This window comes from Antechinus flavipes, chromosome 4 (assembly GCF_016432865.1).
Source record: "Antechinus flavipes isolate AdamAnt ecotype Samford, QLD, Australia chromosome 4, AdamAnt_v2, whole genome shotgun sequence".
Taxonomy (NCBI): Eukaryota; Metazoa; Chordata; class Mammalia; order Dasyuromorphia; family Dasyuridae; genus Antechinus; species Antechinus flavipes.
The window spans coordinates 235,206,875-235,231,096 of NC_067401.1; positions in this window are offsets into that span (position 1 = coordinate 235,206,875).

Genomic DNA, 24,222 nt, shown 5'->3' on the forward strand with positions numbered 1-24,222 from the left:
AAAAACAAATTTTATTAAAAATAAAAAGGGTAAATTCATCACCAATGAAGATGAAATTACATCAATTATTAGAAGCTATGTTCCCCAATTATATGTCAATAAATCTAACAATCTGAAAATATATAAAAAATACATAGGCTTATTTAAATATTCTATTTCATTTTCTGTTAACCTGGGTAATTTATATTGTGTGAATATTTATTAATTTTACTTAGATTATTAGATTATCCTCCTGGGACAATGGAAGAAGATCCAAAGAAAATAGCCATAGGTTTGGCCCAAGTGAAATGTAAACTGCTCCAGGTAGTTCTGCTGAAACAGCTGAAACGGAGAGCCATGGGGCTAGCAGGATGATGAGGCAACCTTGGAGTCAACTACAGGAATTTTTGCCTCCCATACAGTGTGGGCTATATTTGATATCTGTGGGCTCAGATGTTTGAGAGAGGGAAATTAAGGGAACCTCTGCTAATAAGAGCTGTCATGTCCCTTTGTACTGCCAGAAACTTTGCACATGCCTGGTGAGTGCTGAGGCAGTGGAACAGGAAAGCTGGTGGCTGTGGTCTGTGAGTAAAGTTCTTGGTTTTAGGTTCCAGAAAAGAGGAGAGAACTGAAGGAGGATATTAGACCAGATGTGCAATCTCCCTTAACCCAGTACTAAAGGTGTTTGAACTAATAAACTGTATAAGTAATGATGATGATGATGATGATGATGATGATGATGATGATGATGATAAGCAGGCAAAGATGAACTCAACCATATAAAATTGATATGGGAATAGAGAAATCCAAGGTTACTTTTCACAGGATTATTATAAGGAATGCCCTCCAAACAATAATAACAACAAAACCTCTTCTACTCGGAAGAGTAACATCAAATAGTTCTACCTGCCCAAATAGAATTCGAACTCAAAAAAGATTTTCAAAATCAAATAAGAAAGGTGGAGGCAAAATTTACAAAGTATGAGAGAGCTAGTTTCCCTCCTCACCCCTGAGACAATTGGGGTCAAGTTACTTGCCCAGGATGGTACAGCTAGGAAGTGTTATGTGTCTGAGGCTAGATTTGAATTCAAGTCCTCCTGACTTCAGGGCTGGTGCTCTATCCATTGGACCACGTTGCTTCCCCCTAGTATTTTTTTTTAATTTGCTGAGGCAATTGCGGTTAAGTAACTTGCCCAGACTCATACAGCTAGAAAGTGTTAAGTGTCTGAGATCACATTTGAACTCAGGTTCTCTTGACTTCAGGGTTGGTGCTCTATCCTCTGCACCACCTAGCTGCCCCTAAAATTTATAAAGTATGAACAACTCAGGAAAAACAAGATTATGAAAAGAAAATTAGCCAATTAAAAAAAGAGATCCAGAATCTTAACAAAAAAAAAATGACTCCTTAAAAACCAGATTCAGATAAGGGAAAGCCAGCCAAATTATGAGAGACCAAGGAAAAAAACAAAATATAAAGAAGGAAAAAATAGGAGAAAATATGAGACATCTCATAAGAAAAAACTACTAACCTGGAGAACAGAACAGAAAGCAAAATATAAGAATAATCTGCCTACCTGGAAACTATGATAAAAAAATAATGTTAATATAATAATACCAGAAACATTTTTTTCTAATGTCCTAAAGTATGAGAAAAAGTAGAAATAGAAAGAAATCTATTTTTACCACCCTACAACAAAAACTTACAGGAACATTATATTTGAATTCTGAAATGCACAGGTCAAGAAAAAATATTATGAACAAGGGAAAAAACAATTCAAATAGAGCCACAAGTAGCATCAAAAAAATCAAACAAGTCCTAGCAGTAGCCATAGTAAAAGACTACAAGTCATAGAACACTGTGTGTATATATATGTGTGTGTATATCTGGGTCTGTGTACAAAAGAACTAAGTTGCAGTTGAAAATATCATACCTAGCAAACCTAAACATAATCCTGAATGAAAAAAATAGACTTTAAATGAATTGCCAAGCTTTCAGGAATTTGTTGCAATAAGACCTGAACTTAATTTTAAAAATTGACATATAAAATCTAAAAGAACTGTAAGATAAACTTTACAAACTAACAAGAGGGGTCTCAATAAGACAATAATACAAATATTGTATGCTTGGAAATGTAAACCATAGTTGTAAGATTGTCTTTAATAATAAATAATTGTAATTTGAAAGAAATATTGGTGTAGAGTTGAGTATGATGTGATCTTAAAAAGCAAAACCATGTAGGAAAAGTTAAAAAGAGTAATTTTCTTACAAAATTGAGGTGCAAGAGCAAGAACTGACACAGAGGAATAAGATGAAGGAAAAGGACTGGTAGTTCTAGAACACTACTTTCATTTGGAATAGGTCAAAGAACTAACATTATATATATTTCTAGAAGGGTATAAAAGTCTTCTAACTTCAGAAAGAAATAAGAGGCTGAGGAGATAGAAAAGGGGGAGAGTTAAGGAAGGAATTTTAAGAAGGAACTCTACTCATATCAGATCTGAGCTGAAGGAAAAACAACATATGTATTTTGAAGGGAATAAAAGTATTATGAATTTTATAATCAAATAAGGGTAAGAAAACAGGATGGGGGAAATAATGGCATGAAGGTTAACAGGAATGGGATAAGATGTGTACATTAATAGGAACGGGATAAAGAGGGAGGTAAGAGTTACTGGAGAGGATAAGGGAGGCATACTGGAGGTGGCATAGGGGTAATAGGTTAAGTAGTAGCAAGGTGAGGTAGAGGTTAGAAGTAAAGACTAAGAGTCAGGAGGAACAGGAAATAGAGATATACATGAGCATAATAAAGATCAGGAACAAAATTTATTAGGTTTAAAAAAAACATCTGGGATTATAATCATTGATCTGAAAGTTAAAGCTACAGTAAATTTAATCAAAAGAGAAAAATAGGGAAACTGCACTATATGTCAGTTATATTAATCAATATTTTAGACTATTTAAAATAACTAGACACTCTAAGGTTAGAATATATCTGCATCTATAGATAGCCTTCTCAAGAGGAAGGAGAGTATGATGAAAAGAGAATAAAGTAACAAATGCACAGCAGAGAACAAAAGAAAGCATAGAGGAAGCAAAGAAACAATGAATACCTCTGAACACAATATGTAGTTTATTGAAATGGAAATTTATTGTTTACATTTTGAATCCTCTTTTATATTCTGTTATGCACTTGACAAAGTTTTCTTTTCTTTTTTTCTTCTTCAATTTTGTATTTAAGTTTTTTTTTTTTTAATAAACAAATAAACAACAATTTAAAAACTACCTTATAATCAGGGTAGATTTAGATTAGGAATGCAAGGCTTGTTCATATTAGAAAAACTGCCAGCATAATTGTCCCATGGCAATAATAAAAAAAAAAAATAAGGGTTCTTTAAAACCATCACAACTTTTATTTGCAATACAGATAAGCTAGAATTTTTTCCAATAATATCAGAGTTAAGCAATGATGTCTATTATCACCACATTTGTTTAATATTGTACTGGAAATAATATCTAAAGTAATAAAAGAAAAAGAAATTAAAGGAATTAGAACAGACAATGAGGACACAAAATTATTACATTTTGCAGATGATATAATGATATACTTTGAGAATCCTAGAAATCAACTTCAATATTGAAGAATATAAAATAAACCCACATAAATTATTTGTATTTTATAAATTATCAACAAGGTCTACAGGAAGAGACAAATAAATTTGTTTCTAAAAAATAACTATGGAAAATACTTTGGGAAGTCTATCTATCAAGATAAATCTAGGAACAATATGAAAACTATTACAAAGTATTTTTACAGAAAAAAGGGCAGGTCTGAACAATTGGGAAAATATTAATTGCTTGTGAAGAGTTAAACTGATATAATAAAATGACAATTCTACCTAAATTAATGTATTTGTTCAATGCTATACCATTCAATTATGTGGGTGTGTGTAGGTGTGTGTGTGTGTGTGTGTGTGTGGTCTGTATAAAGCTTAAACATATTGATTTTGATGAAAAAAATGTCAACAATGTCAAGGGAGTTATTGAAAAAAATAGGAAGTTCGCGTTGCAATACCTGTTTTCAAACTGTACTATTTCAGAAAGTGATTGGCTAATAAAAAGAATAGTTGTTTAATGGAATATATTAGATACATAATGCATAGCAGTAAATAACCATATTAATCTAGAATTTGGTAAACAAAATGATCCAAGATTTTGATGCAAGATGTCACTATTTGACAAAAATTGCTTGGGAAAATAGAAAGCATTTTGGTCAACATTTTATGTAATATAGCAAGTTAAGGTTAAAATATTTATGATTTAGCTTAAAGGATAATATGAGCAAATTAGGAAAACAATATTTTACTTGTTAGATGAATGAATAATGAAAAAAATATACATGATCAAAGGATAGAGATAACTAAAGGATATAAAATGAATGATTCTAATTAAATTAAATTTTAAAAGATTTTTCACAAATACCAATGAAACCAAGAAAAGAAGGATAGCAGAACATGGAAGAATGGGGTAATTTAGAGCAAGTTTCTCTAATAAAGACCCCATTTTTCAAATATATAAAGAACCAAGTCAAATTTATATGAATTAATGATTCTTCCCTTGATAGAGTCAGATAATATGAAAAGTTCAGTTTTAAGAAGACAAAATTAATGTCTTTAAATATGTATGATATAGTCTTAAAATGACATTTCAGGATCATGTTTAAAGTCTTTCCAGTTCATTAAAAAATTCTATCACTTGACTTCAACCCCATATCAATATCTCAGTAAGACATTCTAGTGGACAAATATTTTCTAATATAATACATTAACATTTCAGAATTAATGTTTTCTGTTTCATTGTATTAATTATTCCTTTAAAGTGTGTATCTGATCTGTTCAAAGAAAAATCCATGATGCAATTATCTGCAATGTTCATCTCTAATCTGAAAAGATGAGAGTTTTAATAACCATAAATATAATTCCTTCATGGAGATGCTCAGCCGTAATTTGGCCATTCATCCATATAACTTGATGAAAATATTGTAAATAAAATGTACAATTGATTGGTTAGTATGTAAATTGTGGAAGTCACTGTTGCTAACATGTTTAGGCATTTTCAGAGAGATCATGAAGTTAATAATAAAAATAATAACTCTTCTAATTTGCACTCTTGAATAAGAAACTAGGTAAAATATATAATTTCACTATATTTATTTTGAAATTGATTAATTATAACAAATCCATAAATAAATTTATCAACTGTAATTTCTGTAAACTTGATGTATAGAAAGTAACTTGCTGCCCTTAAATTTAGAAGACAGGTATAATTTGAAATTTTTTCCTTCCTACTTCCCTCTGGGGCCTCTGCTTGTATTCAAATTCAGGGGACTGAACTGTATTTCATAGTTTACATGGATGCTAAACTCAAAGTTCATTAAATGCTACAATTTCAGAGCTAGAGAAAAACCTTTAAATTTTACTAAACTAATTTTTCCATTAAAACATTTAGACATAAAATACTAGTAGAAGTCTAGGGAATTTGGGAATATTCATTAATTTTAGGTTAAAGAATTTAGGAAGCAAAATAAATATGGCAAGTATATAATGTGAAGGAAGATGTGTATTTGATTGTTTATGTGAGAGAGAGAGACAGAAACAGAGAGAATTTGAGAAGAGGAGGGAGAAAGGAAGGAAGAGAAAGATGAAGGAAAGAAGGAAGGGTGGAATGAAGGAAAAAAGGAAGAAAGGAAGGAAAAGAAGGAGGGGAAAAGGGAGGGAAGGAGGAAGACAGAGAAAAGGGGAGGGAGGAAGACAGAGAGTTAGAGAGGAAGGAAGAGAAAAGGAGGGAGAGGGAAGAAAAGAAGGAAGGAGGGAGAGAGGGAAGAATGGAGGAAGGAAGGAAGAAAGAGGCTGAGGGGACCATATTGGGATCAGATTTCATAATCTATTTCCTGAAACAGACATAAGATAATTCCTATCTCTACTTTCACATACCTTCTTTTTGCACACTTAAATTTCTCACAATTCATTTCAATATAAAAATCCAATGTCTGGCTTTCTTGGAATACAATATGAAAATACACTGACATAAATGTATTTTTATAGCTAGGGTGAAAGAGACAGATTAATTCCTATTACATGAAGATTTTAGTTCTCTTGGGACTGGAACAGGTTTTGACTTTCAAGTAAAGAATCTCTAAAATCCAGAAATAATTGTATAACATTGGGGACATCACCTAAAAATTTTGATATGTTTCCCAAATTTTTTTTTAATAAAGGGAATTTGAGTAGATGACTTCAAAATATCCTTCCATGTCTAAATCCTATCAACAATCCTAACAACAATAACAAGAACCACTAGCATTTTTTTGGTATTCTGGGTATTTTTATGTCATCTCATTTGATAATCAGAATAACACTTTGAGAGAGGTAAATTTATTGTCCCAATTTTTTAGATGTGAAACTGATGCTATGTAACTTAACCAGGATCACACAGCTATAAATATTTGAAAGATGATTTGAGTTCTCATTCCAAGTCTAATACTAAATCTCTTGAATCAACTAACTGTCTTTACTAAGTCTGTCTTAAAGAATTGTTTATCTATCCATTAATTTTTTTTCCCAAGATTTCTCAAATGATATTATAATAGAGCTAATCTTGTTCACTGACTCTATGATCAAAGTCATCAGATTTGCCTCATACATGCTTGAAAAAGTATTCCTTACTGTAATGGAAAAGATCCAATGTAGAATCCAAAATGGAAGCACATTAGCTATGGGTATTGAAGTTTTCCAGAAGCTTTGTTTGTAAATAATATAATGGTAATTGTAGCAAATTCAGAACACTACAGAAACTGCTGTAAAACATTTGTAATTACCCATGGGATATGGTAAGACATCTATACAGAAAAGAACAAATAGATGAAGAATGGCTATTGCTCAAATTATATATGAAATGAAACTGGAAAACTGCCTTGTATATATGTGTGTGTGTGTGTGTGTGTGTGTGTGTGTGTGTGTATGATAAAGATAATAAAAATGAATAAGTTTTGCCTGTAATTAAATGGAAAGGAAAAAGAAATCAGAATTGCCTTTTGAAAAATGAAAATAAACCTCTCTTAAAAACAAAAGATAATATTTTTCTTGTTCTATTTTTCTATTTTTCAATAAATATCAATATGCTACAAGTTTTATCATCTAGGAGAAAGACAACACAGCAATACCCCCCAAAATTAAAAATGAATATATCACTGAGTGCATGGGCATAAGCAGTTATAATATAGTAATAAAGAAGTTTGTAAAACACAAGAGTAAAAATACTAAGCATGAAACAAATGAAAGATAACAAAAGAAGATGAGTTAGTCATGTAATAAAGGGGAAAGACAGCAATTAGCTTGATTATATCCTGATTCCTCACTATTTTAAGAGAAAACTAGGAACTCTTCAAGAATATGAGGTATACCCCCTGTGGTAAATGTAATTCATAAATACATTTATGAGTCATACAAAGAATAGGAAGCCTTGAATAAGCTTCAGTTTCTTTATTCTAAAATGGTATTAATGAGTATATTACATATTTTGCCTGTTTTGAGAAAAATTCTGTGTAGGACAATAATATAATATTATTAAATTGAATATATGTATCCATAAACAATTAAGGTTACTCAAATGATTCAGATGCATCTTTACTTCTGCAAAATGTTTTATAATTTAATTCCTATATTTCCTGGTTGAATGTTGGAAGATCTCAGATACTATAGTTCCTGTTGTTATTTTGCATGTAATTTCTCTTTCTAGCTTCTATTAAACAACTTTCATTGGTTGCATATATGAAAGCTAGTGATTTATGTGGATTTATCTTTATTCTGAAACTTTACTTTGAAATTATTATTCCAAATAATGTTTAGATGCCTTTCAAGGACTTTCTAGATATATCATTGGATTATCTGGGAAAGGTGATTTTTTTTTTTTTTTTGGTTTGTTTGGGGGTATGTTTATTCCTCACTTTCTGTTTGAAGTCTTTTTCTATAATGCCATGTTAAATAGTATTGGTGATAATTGACATCTTTGCTTTACTCTTATTTTTATTGTAAAGGCTTATAACTTTTTTTTCCCATTATATGTGTCTATTCTTCATTTGGAGAGCATCAAGGGAGTGCTAAGTAATAAGGATGAACAGCATAATCTTTCTCGTCCTCATTTATAGATGATGAAACTGAAGCAGAGGATTTTACTTGTCCAGGGTTACTCAACTAAAAAGCATTTGTGGTTGAATATGAATTCAAGTCTTTCTTACTTTAGTTCCTGTGTTTTATCCAATATGCTACCCAATTGCCTGCTTCAAGAAAAGTTAATACCCATTTGACAAAAAAAAAATTATATATATATTTGCAGTAGGTAGGAAACATTCCAATTTTTTTTAATGAGACTGATGTGGTCCTGATATTTTAAAACGTAACTAAATGTGAATTTGTAAACTGTCTATGTAAAACTTGTAAAAAAAATTCAAATAAAAAGATTACTTCAAAATATCCAACATGTTCCCTATCATCAATATAAATTACAGTCATGTAATTAGTTAATATTCTGACAATTTGTGCCATATTTTATTTTCCTTCTACTTGGGTCCCAATATCCTGCTTACCATGATACTACTATTCTGATTTAGATTGAACTTCTGTTAAATATTTGAATCTTTTTCTGCCAGCATGATGATATATTGACATTCACCCTTATTAGAGTTACAACAGTGAGAAAAACATAAGGACTATCATAAGATTTTAAAATTTTGAAAATGAAAGAGACAATAAAAAATGACTAAACTTCCATATTCATTTTACAAATAAGAGGACTGATAATCAGAGAAGTTATGACTTGCCTAATTTTGCTCAGATGATAAATAGCCAAATCAATGTTTACATCTAAATATTCTGACTTGAATTTCTTTTTTCTACTGGAAAACGTGGTTCTTTCTTATAATTTTAAAAAGTTAATATCTAACCATTTTTGAAACCTATATGTAAAGGAAACTTTTGTAGGAAGGGGAAGAAAAGGAGTAGGCATTTTTATAATATCTACCATGTGTCGGGCATTGTGATAAGCTCTTTTTTTTTTTTTAATTTAAAATTAAATAGAGAATAGAAAAAAAAAAAAAAAAAAGGAAAAAAGCATTGTCCTGTGTACAAGAGAACATAAGAAAGGATTAAACTATTTAACAATTTCCATTTCAGAATTCTGGTCAAGATGGCAGAGAGGAGGCACACAGCTGCATAAGCTCTGCATTTTCTCTCAGAATTCATTTCATGACAAGCCTCTGAATTACTGCTTGACTGAAAAAAAAAAAAAAAGGCAAATAGTTACCAAGAAAAGACATCCTTGAAATTCGACAGGAAAGGTCTGTTTTTGCTCAAGGGCGGAAATGGTTTTAGATCAGCTACTGGCTGAGGGCAGGAAGCAGCAACGAGAGCACAGCAGGCAGCTCACAGCCGAGCAGACCAGAGAGGTTTGGGGAGTGATCTCAACGTCTCTGTGGGGAGAGTTTTGCAACAGGTTTGGATACTTTGCCCTGGCAGCAAGCCAGCAGATAAGCAGAGAAGCTAAAAACATCGGGGGTGAAGAATACAACCCCAAACAGCTGGAGTCTCTTGGACCCTGGCCAACCCTCCCCCACAGTGTCTCAGCACGCTCTCAGAGTCTCAGAGCACAGGCTCAGCACAGCCATCGATGGCCTATTAGGGCCTCATTGATGCCCCCGCAGTCTGTAGAGGAAGTTCGGTAATATCACCCAGCCCAAAAAAGAAAGCAGATTCCTTTTGTTATTTTTTTTTCTTTTTTTCTTTGCTAGTTTCTCTTACATTCTTCTCTGATAAAATGAGCAAAAAATTGAAATGAACCTTAACCATTGACAGCTTCTATATGGATAGAGACAAGACTCTAAATCCTGAGGAGACTGTCTCCAGGTGAATCCCCAAAAGAGGAGATAATCTGTTCCTTGGCAGATGAATCTCATAGAAGAAAGTAAAAAGGCTCTCACAATAGAGCTAGAAGAAATATGAGAAAAGGAGAGGGAGGCTTGGCAAGAGAGTCTGGAGAAGTCATCTCACTCATTTAAATATAGAGTGGATAAAGAAATCAAATAGTTGAAAAACAGAATTAGTAAACTGGAAACAGAAAATAGCTCTCTAAAAAATAAAATTGGATAAATGGGAAAAAAATTCCATAGAACAAAACAACTCACTTAAAAACTCAATTGGACAATTACAAAAAGATATTTAAAAAGTGAGTGAAGAAAATACTTCATTGAAATTCAGATGTGAAAAAATGGAATTGAATGACTCAAGGAGACAACAAGAATCAGTCAAGCAAAACCAAAAAAAAAAAAAAAATCAAACAATGGGAAAAAATGTGGAATACCTTCTTGGGAAAACAACAGACCTAGAAAACAGATCTAGGAGAAACAATCTGAGAATTATTGGACTCCCAGAAAAATATGATGAAAAAAAAAAAAGCCTAGACACTATTTTCCAGGACATTATCAAAGAGAACTGCACAGAAGTCAGAGAAACAGAGAGTAAAATAAACATTGAAAGAATTCATCATCACCTACTAAAAGGGATCCTAAAATCAAAACACCAAGAAATATAGTGGTCAAATGCGAGAACCCTCAGATGACTGCAAGGGGCTAGAAAAACCCAATTCAAATATAGAAGAGCCAAAATAAGGATTACCCAGGATTTAGCAGCATCCACATTAAAAGATTGAAGGGCCTGGAATATGACATTCCAAAAGGCTAAGGAACTCAGTATGCAACCAAAAATAACTTACCCAGACAGAATTGTTGGAATCCTTACTAACTACTAACTAATTAGAGTTGATCTAATCTTACAAGAAGATGTTTTGGCCAGAACCTGAAACAAGGTACTAAGTAGAACTAATCAAGACAAGGCTTGTGTTCCCACCTTTACTCATTGGAGTCCACAAGTATGCTAGCTTCACAAAGTACACTTTCTACTTTCAGGGAGTTCACACTTCCCTTAAAACTCATTGGGCCAGAGAGCACTATGGGAGAAAACCCATAATCCCATTCTCTCAGAAGAGGCAGATAAAAGGCCAGCGATGAGGGATCTATGGCAGAATACATTTTTTCCTCTTGGCTGGCTGATCGCGCTGGACTCGAGAGGAAAGACTCTGGTGCAGAGAACACTTTGACGGATTTCAGTGGAGCTACGCCAGAAGCCCTCTCTCCGTGGCAAGTTGGTGGCTGGGCTTCCCAGAAGGAGATAAGAGAGACCTTCCATCTCTGTCTTGGTTGGAGGCAGAAGAAAGCAGAGGCAGAGGCTGAAGGACAGAACCTTTGGATTTGGAGACATCCGAAGGGCTCCAAGCCTCTAAACTGGCAGTGCTTTGAGAAGAACAAACTCCAACATTTGAACTCTAACACAGAATGAGCATCTTTTTCCAGGAAAGAAGATGGACATTCAACGAAATAAGCAAATTTCACCAATTTTTGATGAAAAAAACAGAACTTAACAAAAAGTTTTATCTACAAACATAGAACTCAAGAGAAACCTAAAAAATTAAAAAGAAATCTTAGCTGTATTTCTGCTATAAAGATTATAAAGAATACAAGTATGCCTTGTTCTAGAAACTAGAGGTGGAAAGAACATTGTACCAGGAAAAAGGTAAAGTGGAGGTACTACATCTCACAAAGAGGCAAAGGAAACCTATTATATCTGAGAGAAAGAATGGAGGGGGATGAATATAGTGGGTATCTTACTGCCATCAGAATTGGTTTTAAAAGAAAAAGCTTAGACATTCAATTTATGGTGAGACTTCTCCCACCTCATTGAAAAGTGGGAAGGAAAAAGTGAAAAGGGAAGGAATAAGCTAAGCAGAAGGGAAAACAGAAACTGTGAGGAAAAGGAGTAAGATAGGGAGAGGAACTCTAAGGTTGGGGGAGGGATACTAAAAAGGGAGGGCTGTAAGAAGCAAGTGGTGCTCACAAGTTTAATACTGGGGAAGGGGGGAAAGGGGAAATAAGGGAGAAAAGCATAAACAGGGATTAACAAGATGGCAAGTAAAACAGATTTGGAAATTTTAACCATAAACATGAATGGGGTAAACTCCCCCATAAAGAGGAAGCAATTAGCAGAATGGATTAAAAGCCAGAATCCTACAATATGTTGCTTACAGAAAACACAACTGAAGTAGGGAGATACATACAGAGTAGAGGTAAAAGGTTGGAGCAGAAAGTACTATGCTTCAGGTGAAGTCAAAAAAGCAGAGGTAGCCATCCTGATCTCAGATCAAGCAAAAGCAAAAATTGATCTAATTAAAAGAGATAAGGAAGGAAACTATATCTTGCTAAAGGGTAGCATAGATAATGAAGCAATATCAATATTAAACATATATGCACCAAGTGGGGTAGCATCTAAATTCTTAAAAGAGAAATTAAGAGAACTGCAAGAAGAAATGAACAGCAAAACTATAATAGTGGGCGATCTCAACCTTGCACTCTCAGAATTAGATAAATCCAACCACAAAATAAATAAGAAAGATGTCAAAGAGGTAAATAGAATACTAGAAAAGTTAGATATGATAGATCTGTGGATAAAATGAAATGGAGACAGAAAGGAGTACACTTTATTTTCAGCAGTTCATGGAACCTATACAAAAATTTACCATATATTAGGACATAAAAACCTCAAACTCAAATGCAGTAAGGCAGATATAGTAAATGCAGCCTTTTCTGACCACAATGCAATGAAAATTATATTAAACAAAAAGCCAGGGGAAAATAGACCAAAAAATAATTGGAAACTAAATAATCTCATACTAAAGAATGATTGGGTGAAATCATTCAGCAAATCATAGACATAATTAATAACTTCACCCAAGAAAATGACAATAATGAGACATCATACCAAAATGTATGGCATACAGCCAAAGTGGTAATAAGGGGAAATTTCATATCTCTAGAGGCCTACTTGCATAAAAGAGAGAAGGAGAACGTCAATGAACTAGGCTTGAAACTAAAAATGCTAGAAAAGGAACAAATTAAAAACCCCTAATCAAACACTAAACTTGAAATTCTAAAAATAAAAGAGAGATCAATAAAATTGAAAGTTAAAAAAAAAAAAACATTGAATTAATAAAACGCAGAGTTGATTCTATGAAAAAAACAACAAAATAGACAAACCCTTAGTAAATCTGATTTAAAAAAGGAAAGAGGAAAATCTAATTGTTGGTCTTAAAAAAAGGGAGAACTCTCCCCTAATGAAGAGGATATTAGAGCAATAATTAGGAGTTACTTTGCCCAACTTTATGCCAATAAATTCAACAACTTAAATGAAATGGAAGAATACTTTCAAAAATACAGCTTGCCCAAATTAACAGAGGAAGAAGTGAATATCCTAAACAGTCTCATTTTAGAAAAAAAAAATAGAACAAGCAATTAACCAACTCCCCAAGAAAAAATCCCCAGGACCAGATGGATTTACATGTGAATTCTACCAAACATTTAAAGAACAATTAACTCCAATGCTATATAAACTATTTGGAAAATAGGGATTGAAGGAGTCCTACCAAACTCCTTTTATGACACAGACATGGTACTGATACTAAACCAGGTAGATTGAAAACAGAGAAAGAAAATTATAGACCAATCTCCCAAGGGAATATTGATACTAAAATCTTAAATAAAATGTTAGCAAAAAGATTACAGAAAATCATCCCCAGTATAATACACTATGACCAAGTAGGATTTATGCTAGGAATGCAGGGCTGGGTCAATATTAGGAAAACTATTAGCATAATTGACTATATCAATAACCAAACTAACAAAAACCATATGATCATCTCAATAGATGCAGAAAAAGCATCTGATAAAATCCAACATCCATTCCTAATAAAAACACTTGAGAGCATAGGAATAAATTGACTTTTCCTTAAAATAGTCAGGAGCATATATTTAAAACCATCAGTAAGCATCATATGCAATGGAGAAAAACTGGAACCTTTCCCAGTAAGATCTGGAGTGAAGCAATTATTATCACCATTATTATTCAATATTGTATTAGAAACACTAGCCTCTGCAATAAGAGTCGAGAAAGAGATTAAAGGAACTAGAGTAGGCAATGAGAAAACCAAACTATCACTCTTTGCAGATGATATGATTTTATACTTAGAGAACACCAGAGATTCTATGGAAAAAGCTATTAGAAATAATTCATAACTTTAGCAAAGTTGCAGGATACAAAATAAATCCCCATAAATACTCAGTATTTTTATACATCACCAACAAAACCCAACAGCAAGATATACAAGGAGAAATTCCATTCAAAATAACTGTTGACAGCATAAAATATTTGGGAATCTATCTACCAAAGAAAAATCAGGAATTATATGAGCAAAATTACAAAAAACCTTTCCACACAAATAAAGTCAGACTTAAATATTTGGAAAAATATTAAGTGCTCTTGGAAAGGCTGAGCAAATATAATAAATATGACAATACTCCCTAAACTAATCTATTTATTTAGTGCTATACCAATCAGATTTCCAAGAAAATATTTTAATGATCTAGAAAAAATAACAACAAAATTCATATGGAAGAACAAATGATCAAGAATTTCAAGGGAATTAACAAAAAAAAAAAAATGAAGATGGCCTAGCTGTACCTGATCTAAAACTACATTATAAAGCAGCAGTCACCAAAACCATTTGGTACTGGCTAAGAAATAGATTAGTTGATCAGTGGAAAAGGTTAGGTTCACAAGACAAAATAGTCAACTATAGCAATCTAGTGTTTGACAAACACAAAGATCCTAAGTTTTGGAATAAGAATTCATTATTTGATAAAAAAAAAAAAAACTGCTGGGTATACATGCCATAGGATATCCCATGGAAATTAGTATGGCAGAATTTAGGCAGAGTACCAAGATGGTATGGCATGGACCCACAATAACCATGGTTTAGGCATAAACCATATGGTTTAGGCATAAAGAATGAGATTATAAATAAATTAGAGGAACATAGGATAGTTTATCTCTCAGACTTGTGGAGGAGGAAGAAATTTGTGACCAAAGATAAACTACAGATCATTATTGATCACAAAATAGAAAATTTTGATTACATCAAATTAAAAACCCTTCATACAAACAAAACTAATGCAAACAAGATTAGAAGGGAAGCAACAAACTGGGAAAATATCTTCACAGTTAAAGGTTCTGATAAAGGCCTCATTTCTAAAATATATAGATAATTGACTCTAATTTATAAGAAATCAAGCCATTCTCCAATTGATAAATGGTCAAAGGATATGAACAGACAATTTTCAAATGATGAAATTGAAGCTATTTTCATTCATATGAGTGTTCCAAATCACTATTGATCAAAGAAATGCAAATTAAGACAACTCTGAGATACCACTACACACCTGTCAGATTGGATAAGATGACAGGAAAAAATAATGATGAATGTTGGAGGGAATGCGAGAAAACTGGGACAGTGATGCATTGTTGGTGGAGTTGTGAACAAATTCAACCATTCTGGAGAGCAATCTGGAGTTATTCCCCAAAAGTTATCAAACTGCATACCCTTTGATCCAGCAGTGCTACTACTGGGCTTATACCCCAAAGAGATACTACAGAAGGGAAAGGGACCTGTATGCGCCAAAATGTTTGTGGCCCTGTTTGTAGTGGCTAGAAACTGGAAAATGAATGGATGCCCATCAATTGGAGAATGGTTGGGTAAATTGTGGTATATGAATGTTATGGAATATTATTGTTCTGTAAGAAATGACCAGCAGGATGAATATAGAGAGGCTTGGAGAGACTTACATGAACTGATGCTAAGTGAAATGAGCAGAACCAGGAGATCATTATATAGTTCAACAACAATACTGTATGAGGATGTATTCTGATGTAAGTGGATTTCTTTGACAAAGAGACCTAACTCAGTTTCAATTGATCAATGATGGACAGAAGCAGCTACACCTAAAGAAGGAACACTGGGAAATGAATGTAAACTGTTTGCATTTTTGTTTTTCTTCCTGGGTAATTTCTACCTTCTGAATCCAATTCTTCCTGTGAAATAAGAGAACTGTTTGGTTCTGCACATATATATTGTATCTAGGATATGCTGTGACATATTTAACATGTATAGGACTGCTTGCCATCTGGGGGAGGGGGTGGAGGGTGGAAAGGGAAAAATTGGAACAGAAGTGAGTGTAAGGGATAATGTTGTAAAAAATTACCCTGGCATGGATTTTGTCACTAAAAATTTATTTTTTTTAAAAAAATGTCATTTTCTTTCGTAAGTCTCTGGATTTTCCCTGGCTCAGAGTGAGATGATTCAGTTCTGATTGGCTTGTGATGGAGAGAACCATCTGCATCCAAAGAGATGACAATGGGAACTGAATGTGGATTACAACATAGTATTTTCACTTTATTGTTGTTGTATGCTTGATTTTTTTTCTCATTTTTTCCTTTTTCATCTGATTTTTCTTGCATAGCATGACAATTTTGGGAATTGGTATTGAAGAATTGCACATGTTTAACATCTATTGGATTACTTACTGCTTGGGGGACAGGGAAGGGAAGAAGAAAAAAAATTGGAGCATAAGATTTTGCAAAGATGAATGTTGAAACTATATATGCATATACTAAAAAAACTTTAAAAAAAACATTCTGGATCTTCTTTCCTAAATGATTGACTTTTTTTATAATACTGTTTTTCTTGAAATGTTTTTTTTTTAAGTTTTTCCTCTAGCTCATTTGATTTTTAAAGTCTTCCTTTGTTCTTCTGTGAATTCTTTCTGGACAGATAACCATTTAACATTACTCTTTGATATAGCAGGGGCTTTTTTTTTTTGCTTCAGTATTCTCCTCTGAAGATAAATCCCAGTTTTTCTCTATTGTCATAGTAACTTTCTGTAGTTTTTTTCCCCTCCTTTGCCTGATCTTTCCTATTTATTTATTATTTTTTTTTTTTACTTGCTGAGACGATCAGTGTCACACAGCTAGGAATTAAGTGACTGAGGCCAGATTTGAACTCAAGTATTCTTGAATTAAGGGATGGTGCTCTATCCACTATGCCATCTAGCTGCCCACCCACCTTTTTCTAAAATAAGAACTAATTAGTGTAATCACTTCAAAGCCTGGGGTGGGCATGGAACATACTATGCCTACAGCTTTAGAACTTTCAGTTCTCCCCTCTGATCTAGAACCAAAAACCAAAAACTCCACTCCCTTGTAAGGATCCCAAAGAAACAAGATCAGTGCCCCACTGCTTCTGCACTCACTGGGATATGCTGGTTCCTTCTTACCCAGGGCAGGTTTTCACCAGCATCTTTAGGGCCTGGTATTCCTCCTCATCAGGGGATCCCTCAATCTTCCTATTCTCAGACTACCAACTTCCCATATTGTCAGAGAGGTTGAAGTTCCATTGGCTGGGCTGAGACTACCTTCAAATCCAACTATTGTTATTCGAACCTAATGTTTGTTGCTGTTTCAGCAGAGCCATCCTGAATGTTTTTACAATTCACATCTACCAAACTCTGATCTTGGTTTTTTTTCTTTGTATCTTTTCCCACTGTCCGAGAAGGACTGCTGTTTTACCCCAATCCTTATTTGTTTTTCACCAGTCTACATTTGCCCTGAGGTGCAATTTTGTTTTATTTATAGAATTTTCTCCCTTCCTCTGCTATACTCTTAGAATCCTTACCAGCTATAAAAATGTATCTTAGGAGGAGGGAAAGGGACCCACATGTGTACAAAATGTTTGTGGCAGCCCCCTTTGTAGTGACAAGAAACTAGAAACTGAGTAGATGCCCATCAATTGGAGAATGGCTGAATAAATTATGGTATATGAATGCTATGAAATACTATTGTTCTGTAAGAAACAAACAGCAGGATGATTTCAGAGAGGCCTGGAGATATCTGCATGAACTGATGTTAAGTGAAATGAGTAGAAGCAAGAGAACATTATACATGGCAACAATAAGATTATACAATGATCAGTTCTGATGAACATGGTTCTCTTCAACAATGAGATAATTCAAACCAGTTCCACTTGTTCAGTGATGAAGAGAGCCATCTACACCCAGAGAGAGAATTGCGGGAAGAGAATGTTAAAAACAACATAGAATTATCACTCTCTCTGTTGTTATTGGTTTGAATTTTGTTTTCTTTCTCAGTTTTTCTTTTTCTTCCTCCTTGATCTGATTTTTTCTTGTATAGCAATATAACTATATAAAGATGTATACATATAATGGCTTTAACATGTATTTCAACATATTTAACATGTATTGGACTACCTGCCAATTAGGATAAGGGAAGAGGGAAGGTGGAGAAAATTTGGACAAAAGGTTTTGCAAGGGTCAATGTTGGAAAATAAAAAGGATCTTAAAGGAGAGCTGGAAGAAAAATGGGGAAAGTAAATGAAAATTTTGCAAGAGGATTTGGAAAAGGCATATAACTCATTAAAAGATAGATTTGATAAAATGGAAAAAGAAAACAATTCACAGAAAAAGAGAATTTGTGAAACAGAAAAAGAAAATAACTCCTTAAAAAACAGAATTTGTGAAATGGAAAAAAATTCCATAGAACAAAACAACTCATTTAAAAACTCAATTGGATAAATGCAAAAAGAAGTTAAAAAAAAAGTAAATGAAGAAAATATTTCACTAAAACTAAGAACTAAACAAATGGAAAGAAATGACTCATGAGACATCAAGAATCAGTCAAGCAAAACCAAAAAAAAAAAAAAAAAAAAATTAAAAAAAATGTTAAATACCTAATTGGGAAAACAACTGACCTGGAAAATACATCTAGGAGAAACAATCTAAGGATTATTGGACTTCTGGAAAACCATGATGAAAAAAAGATCCTAGACATTATTTTTCAGGAAATCATCAAAGAGAACTGCCCAGATGTCACAGAATGAGAAGGTTAAATAGCCATTGAAAGAACTCATTGAATAATTCCTTAGAATCTTGAAAAGTAAACAAAGGAATATCATGGCTAAATTTCAGAACTCTCAGACAAAGAAAAAATTCTTACAAGCAGCCAGAAAAAAAAAATCAATTCAAATATGGAGGAGCAATAAGGATCACCAGCACCTAGCAGCTTTAACCTTTTAATATTAAAGGATCTGGAATATGGTATTCTGAAGGGCAAAGGAACTTGGAATGCAAGAATAAATTACTCTGCCAAACTGAGCATTTTCTTTCAATGAACAATCTGGACATTCAATGAAACAGGTGAATTTAATTTATTGCTGTTGAAAAGACCAGAGCTGAACAGAAAATTTGATTACCAAATATAGAACTCAAGAGAAGTATAAAAAGGTAAAAAGAAAAGAACTCTTACCTAACTGAGTTTCAATGGATAAATGATGGACAGAAGCAGCTACACCCAAAGAAAGAATACTGGGAACTATATGAACTATTTGCATTTTTGATTTTCTTCCCGAGTTATATATATACCTTCTGAATCCAATTCTCCCTGTGCAACAAGAGAACTGTTCGGTTCTGCACACATATATTGTATCTAGGATATACTGCAACATATCTAACATATATAGGACTGCTTGCCATCTAGGGGAGGGGGTGGAGGGAAGAAGGAGTAAAATCGAAACAGAAGTGAGTGCAAGAGATAATGTTGTAAAAAATTACCCTGGCTTGGATTCTGTCAATATAAAGTTATTATTAAATAAAATTAAATTAAAAAAGAAAAGAAAAGAACTCTTGAGAACTATGTCTCTGTTATGGGTAAACATAGAGAGTGCATGAATAATTTGATTTTACTGTTATAATATAAAACAGAAACTAGAGATGGAAAGGGGGTTATACAGGAAAAGGGGGGAAATGGAGGCAAAATGAGGGAAGTTACATCTCAGGAAGATGCAAAGAAAACCCATTATGATTGAGGGAAAGAAGAGAAAAGGATGAACGTGTGTGAATGAGCCATCAGATTTGGGTCAAAGAGAAAATATTAGATAAATTTGGTTCCACTGGGAAACTTCTCTCACTTTATAGAAAAGTGGGAGGGGAAAAGTGAAAAGGGAAAAGGTAGGCTAATAGAAGGGAAAACAGAAATAGTAGGGGATAGGTATAAAAAAGGGAAGGGACTCTAAAGGGGGAGGGCTGCTTGAGGCAAGTGGTGTTCATAAACTAAATACTGAGGAGGAGAAAAGGGGGAAAAGGAAAGAGAAAAATATAATTTGGGGCTAATAAGATGGCAAGAAATGCAGAATTAGTAATTTCAACCATAAATCTGAATGGGGTGAATTGTCCCTTAAAGCAGAAGCAGATAGCAGACTAATTAAAAGCCAGAATCCTACACTATGTTGTTTGCAAGAAACACATTTAAAGCAGAGTGATACATAGAGAGTAAAAATAAAAGGCTGAAACAGAATCTATGCTTCAGGTAAGGTAAAAAAAAAAAAAAAAAAAAAAAAAAAGCAGGGGTAGCCATCTAATATCAGATAAAGCAAAAGCAAAAATTGATCTAAAGAAAAGGAGAAGTTAAGAGTGCTGCAAGAAGAAATAGAAAGAAAAATTGTACTAGTGGGGGATTTCAACTTTGCTCTTTCAGAACTAGATAAATCAAAGCAGAAAATTGAAAGGAGACAGAAAGAAGTACACTTCTTGGCAGTTCATTGAAACTATATAAAAACTATATTAGGACATAAAGACTTCAAAATAAAATGCAGAAAACCAGAAAAATTTTTTTTCTGAAATATTTTCAGAAATATTGATCAGATCACCCTGGAATAAAAATTACATTCAATAAAAGGCCAGGGAAAATAGACAAAAAAGTAATTGGAGACTAAATAATCTCATCATAAATAATGAATGGGTGAAACATCAAATCATAAACACAATCAGTAATTTCATCCAAGAGAATTACAATAACAAGAAAGCATATTAAAATTTGTGGGATGCATCTAAAGTGGTAATACAGGGAATTTTATATCTCTAGATGCTTACTTGCATAAAATAGAGAAAGAGAATATCAATGAATTGGGCTTGCAACTAAAAAAGCTAGAAAAAAAAACAAATTAAAAAACCCCAATCAAATACCAAACTTGACATTCTAAAAATAAAAGGAGAGATTAATAAAATTGAAAGTAAGGGAAAAATTTTTTTTGAATTAATAATTAAAATTAAGAATTGGTTTTAGGAAAAAAATGGTTACTTTTATTAGAAAAAGGAAAGAAGAAAATCAAATATTTAGTCTCAACATTGAAAAAGGAGAACTTCCCATCAATGAAGAGGAAATTAGAGCAATAATTAGGAGTTATTTTGCCCAACTTTATGCCAATAAAATTGACAACCTAAGTAAAATGAAGGAATATCTACAAATTATATAGACGTCTAGATTAACAGAAGAGGAAATAAATTACTTAAATAGTCCAATTTTAGAAAAAGAAATAGAACAAGCTATTAATCAACTCCCTAAAAATAAATCCCCAGAAACAGATGAATTTACATGTGAATTCTACCAAACATTTAAAGAACAAATACCTTCAGTACAATGTAAACTATTTGAAAAAATAGGAAACGAAGGACCAACCAAACTCCTTTTATAATATAAACAAGGTACTGATACCTAAACCAAGTAGGATGAAAACAGAGAAAGAAAAGTATAGACCAATCTCCCTAATGAATATAGATGCAAAAATCTGAAATAAAATATTAACAAAAAGATTACAGAAAATCATACCCAGTTTAATACACCACAACCAAGTAAGATTTATACCAGGAGAGTAAAGCTGGATAATATTAGGAAAACTATTAGCATAGTTGACTATATCAATAACCAAATTAACAAAAAAAATTGTATGATTATCTCAATCAATGCAAAAAAAAGCATTTGACAAACTCCAATACCCATTCTTATTAAAAACACTAGAGAATATAGGAATAAATAGATTTTTCCATAAAATGAGAAGTATCATTTATTTAAAACAATCTGCAAGCATCATATGTAATGAGGATAAACTGCAACCACTCCCAATAAGATCAGGAGTGAAACAAGGTTGCCCACTATCACCATTACTATACAATAGTATATTAGAAATGCTAGCTTTGGCAGTAAGAGAAGAAAAAAAAGATTAAAGGAATTAGAGTAAGTAATGAGGAAATCAAATTATCACTCTTTGCAGATGCTATGATGGTATACTTAAAGAACCCTAGAGAATCAACTAAAAAACTATTAGAAATAATCCACAACTTTAGCAAAGTTTCAGGATACAAAAGAAATCCATATAAATCATCAGCATATTTACACATGTCTAACAAAATCCAACAGCAAGAAATATAAAGAGAAATTCAACTTAAAATAATTGTCAATAGGACAAATATTTGGGAATCTGTCTGCCATGAAAATTCAGGAACTATATGAACAAAACTACAAAATACTTTCCATACAAATCAAAATAATTCAGATATAAATAACTGGAGAATATCAAGTGCCCTTGGATATGTCGAACGAATATAAAGATGACAATACTCCCTAAACTAGTCTATTTGTTTAGTGCTATGCCACTCAAACTCCCAAGAAACTATTTTACTGATCTAGAAAAAAATAACAACAAAATTCATGTGGAAGAACAAAAGGTCAAGAATTTCAAGGAAATTAGTGAAAAGAAAAGCAAATGAAGGTGATCTAGCTGTACCAGATCTAAAGCTATATTATAAATCCATGGTCATCAAAACCATTTGTTACTGGCTAAGAAAGAGAGCAATTGATCAATGGAATAGGTTAGGTTCACAGGACAAAATAGCCAATGACTATAGCAATCTAATGTTTGACAAAATCAAAGACCCAAGCTTTTGGGATAAGAATTCACTATTTGACAAAACCTGCTGGGAAAATTGGAAAGTAGTACAGCAGAAACCAGGCATTGACCCACACCTAACATCTTATACCGAGATAAGATTGAAATGGGTTCATGACATAAAGAATGATATTATAAACAAATTAGAATAGTTTAGGATAGGATAGTTTACCTCTCAGATCTGTGTAAGGGGGAGGAATTTGTGACTAAAGAAGATCTAAAGACCATTTTTGATCACAAAATAAATAATTTTGATTGTATTATGTTAAAATGTTTTTGTACAAACAAAACTAATGTAAACAAGATTAAAAAGGAATCAATAAACTTGAAAAACATTTTTACATCCAAAGGTTCTGACAAAAGCCTCATTTCTAAAATATATAGAGAATTGACTCAAATTTATAAGAATTCAAGCCATTCTCCAAATGATAAATGGTCAAAGGATATGAAATTTTTCAGATGAAGAAATTGAAATTATTTCTAGTCATATGAAAAGGTGCTCCAAATCACTATTGATCAGAGAAATGCAAATTAAGACAGCTCTGAGATACCACTACATACCTGTCAGATTGGCTAAGATGACAGAAAAAAGATAATGAGGAATGTTGGAAGGGATGTGGACAAAGTGTGACACTGATATATTGTTGGTGGAACTGTGAATGGACCCAACCAACCATTCTGAAAAGCAATTTTGAGCAAATTTTTATCTTCGATTTGAAATTATCAAGCTGTGCATGCCCTTTGACCCAGCAGTGTTTCTACTGGGCTTATATCTTAAGGAGATCTTAAAGGAGGGGAAGGTACCCACATGTGCAAAAATGTTTGTGGCACTCCTTTTTGTAGTGGCTAGAAACTGAAAAATAGAGAATGGCTGAATAAATTATGTTATATGAATGTTATGGAATATTATTGTTCTGTAAAAAAAAAAATAATAACCAATGGAGTGACTTCAGAGAGGTCTGGAGAAACTCACATAAACTGATGCTAAGTGAAATGAGCAGAACCAGGAGATCATTATACATGACAACAATAATATTATAAGATTATCAAATCTGATGGACATGGCTCTCTTCAACAATAAGATGATTCAAAAAAGTTCCAGTTGTTCAGTGATGAAGAGAGCCATCAACACCCAGGGAGAGTATAATGGGAACCTGAATGTGGACTACAACATATGATTCTCACTCTCTCTCTGTCTTGTTGTTTGTTTGCATTTTTTCCTTTCACAATTTTTTCTTCCTCTTTGATCTGATTTTTCTTGTGCAGCAAGGTAATTAAATATGTAAACATATTTTGGATTTAACATGTATTTTAATATATGTAATTTATTGGAATTCCTGCCATCTAGGGGAGGGTATGTGGGGAAGAAGGGGAAAATTTGGAACAGAAAAGTTTTGCAA